Raw genomic sequence first — 3474 nt, forward strand, 5'->3', positions numbered from 1 at the left:
AGGAGTTTCTGAAATCAGTATTTGATATAAAGGATTTGGGAGAGATGAAGTACTTTCTTGGGATTGAGCTGTGCAGATCCAAGGAAGGGTTATTCATCTCTCAAAGGAAGTATGCATTGGATCTCTTGAAGGATGCTGGTGAGTACGGAGTAAGAATAGCCAAGATGCCCATGGAAGATGGGTACAAGGTTCCACGTGAGGGGGAGATTGAAGACATCAAGCTGTTCTATGATCCAAAGCTGTATAGGAAGCTTGTGGGGAAGCTGATATACTTGACTATCACCAGGCCAGACATATACTTTGCTGTTAACCAAGTAAGCCAGCATATGCAAGCTCCACGAGAGCATCACTGGCGCATGGTGGAGAGAGTTCTCATGTACCTGAATGATACTTAAGGGCTTGGTATATGGATGGGAGTCAATAAAAGCACTGAAGTTGTGGGTTATTGTGATGCTGATTGGGCTGGAGATAGAGCAGATAGAAGGTCTACAACAGGCTATTGCACTTTCATTGGTGGAAACATGGTTACTTGGAAGAGTAAGAAGCAGAAGGTTGTATCATGCTCTAGTGCTGAAGCTGAGTATAGAGCTATGCCAAAGCTTACCAACGAGTTGGTATGGATCAAAGGGATTCTTAGGCACTTGGAGATTGAGAAAGCAACACCAATGACTATGCATTGTGACAATCAGGCAGCTATTCACATTGCTACAAACTCAGTGTTTCATGAGAGGACAAAGCACATTGATGTAGACTGCCACAAGGTGAGGCTGATGATAGTCTTAGGAGTGATCTTGCAATGTTATACAAGAAGTGAAGATCAGTTGGCAGATGTGTTCACCAAGGCAGCAAGACAAAAGAGTATGGAGTCCATTCACATCAAATTGGGACTCATAGATCCTGGGAAGAGAAAGAGTTGATCCCCTAAGTCATGAGGTCTTTACTCTTTTTCCTCATCAAGGTATTGTCCCAATGGGTTTTCCTTGGTGAGGTTTTTAATGAGGAAGATCTAATGGCTATCCAAGCTTAGACTATCACAAAACTAAGCTTGAGGGGGAGTGTTGAGATGAGATCAATATATGGGAAGAGAAAGACATGAGGAGTTGAGTATGATGAAGAGGCCGTACATGGCGTAGTAATACTAGTTACCCGAGTAACTTCCAAAGGTTAAGCCAAAGTTACCCTAGTTATCCTAGTATACTAGCTATACTAGTTACCCGGGTAACTTTGGACGAAGAAGAGAAGCCCTATTGTGGGAACCAAAATTCACAACGTCGATTTTAATAAATAAGAATGGAGGAAAACCAAGAAAACCTGATTTTCCCTGAAGGTCTGAATTCTCCGCGTAATCACTTTCAGAGCGTAAAAAGATAGATAGCAAGATAAAGATAAATAGTCCCTCAGAGGCATTTTATTAATGAAATAGTATGAATACATGACTTTTCCGAGAGGAGTAGAGATATGCTAACTGGACAAAAGCAGAACAGAAAGGCGGCAAAACGTTCTAAGCCTTGCCTTGCTAGTCTAACCGCCTAAGTTCTAAGTTCCCTAAGCTAGCAGGAGTTCTCTAAGTCTAAATTCTCGGATCCTTTTTCTTCTACTCCAGCTCTCCTTATATAGTTGTTTTAGGTCGGTGGCCCATTTACTCCTTTGCCTTTGGGCCCAAGTTTATCTCTTTTGGGAATATTCCATTTTTCGTTGATCTTTGTAGTTATCCTCGAGTCTTGATATTTATGTTCGAAAACTTAACGTTTATCCTACTTCCGCAAGTTAGGATAAACCGTCATAACTCCCATTGTGCTCGGGTCCCTTGTAAATCGTAGATTGGCCTCTAGACACGTTTAGATCCTCTCGGGCCGTTTTTAGGACTTCGGGCTTTTCTACGATTTTAGTCGTAAAACTTCGAGAGTAACTCTGATCGAGATGAAACGAGAGGTATATGATCCAAAAGTCGGATATCACAACTATACGGAGGACACGAGAGTCGAAACGAGTCAGATTGGCCGGGATTGGATTGTCCTCGCCCCAGGGCAAAGTGAACCGGGCGCGGATCGTCCTCGCCCATGGGCGAGGTGACCGTGGTGCTGGTCGTCCTCGTCCATGGGCGAGGGGACCTTGGTGATGGTTGTCCTCGCCCATGGGCGAGGCGGACAAGTGAGAACGGTCCGGTTCTCGGGTCTTGACCTGTCTCTTTTCGTACCGATCTTTTCGTAGACCCTCGTCCATAAGTGTTTGTATTCTTCCGATATTTCTTTCGAGAAGTCTTTCGTAAAGAATTTGCTAAAATGATAATCTTAGCCGTTGATTTCGAGATAACCGTTTTCGACCCCGACAACCTCTACAATTTCGCAAACCACATCTAAAAAGTCCTAATCACAAAAGCACATTATGCATTATCCTAGCTTGAAATAACCGTTTTCGACCCCAACAGTTAGCCCCCCAGCCTGCAAGACTCAGAGACGATTTTGCGGGCGAGTGAAGTGTTTTTAATCGGAATTTTCGGTTACGAGTACGTTTTCTCGTAGATTGTCTTTTGAGATTATTTTATTGCGGAAATCCACGTCACCCTCATATCCTTATAAGTAGCAACTCATCAATTACCATTCTTCACACATCTTATTCCTTCAAACTTTTCTCTCTTCATTCTCTCAAGCAAGAATGTCTTCCTCCCAAAACGAAAGGAAGAACTCCGACGTCGATATGGGTGAGGCCATCCCGGTTCTACCGATTCCGGCCATTCATGAAGCCACTCCGACTTTCGTTGCCGGATTCCTTTCTTTCAAAGAGAGGCTATCCAGGCGTAGTGCCGAAAAAGAAACGAGTCGGACTTCTGCTGAAATGTTGGCTATCCCTTCCTCGTCTGCGCTGTCGATCTCAGCCGAAGGAAACAAGTCTCTGAGTGATGCTGCGTCCCTTGTAGGAATGGATACGGTACCTGTGCAAGTGCCAGAGGTCTTGGCCCAACCTTCGGGCTCTTCCACTACCCCTGTCGATGCCTCCGCCTTTGGACATAAAAGAGATCGTCCTAAGGCTTCCTGCGCCTAGTGCCGCTCCGCTACCCAAAGGTCGCAAAAGGAATGACGCCGCAACTGAGACCGCCAAGAATTGGAGATGTTCCAAAGGTGCGGAAGGAGAGCCTTCGGGGCCTTTACCGCAATATCGTGCCAAGGTTCGTTTTCGAAAAACAAATTTTCTTGTAGGATACTTTGTTTTTCAATTATTCTGACTCTTATTTCGTTCACAGTTCATATCGTTGATCGATGGGATGATTAGCGACTGTGGTTCGGAGGTGGAGCGTTTGACAGAGGGCCTAGCAGAGTCGCGGGAGGCGTTGAAAAAAATTTAGGCCACGCCTAAATCTACTGAGGACGCTCACGCTGCTGAGACTTCGCACCTGGAGGTTCAGGTCAGCGGTCTCGAGCAGGATCTCGGAAAGTCGGCAAGTGCATTGTTTAGGATGAAGAAAGAGAAAAAAGC

Source organism: Brassica oleracea, unplaced genomic scaffold, assembly GCF_000695525.1.
Source record: "Brassica oleracea var. oleracea cultivar TO1000 unplaced genomic scaffold, BOL UnpScaffold00671, whole genome shotgun sequence".
Classification (NCBI taxonomy): Eukaryota; Viridiplantae; Streptophyta; class Magnoliopsida; order Brassicales; family Brassicaceae; genus Brassica; species Brassica oleracea.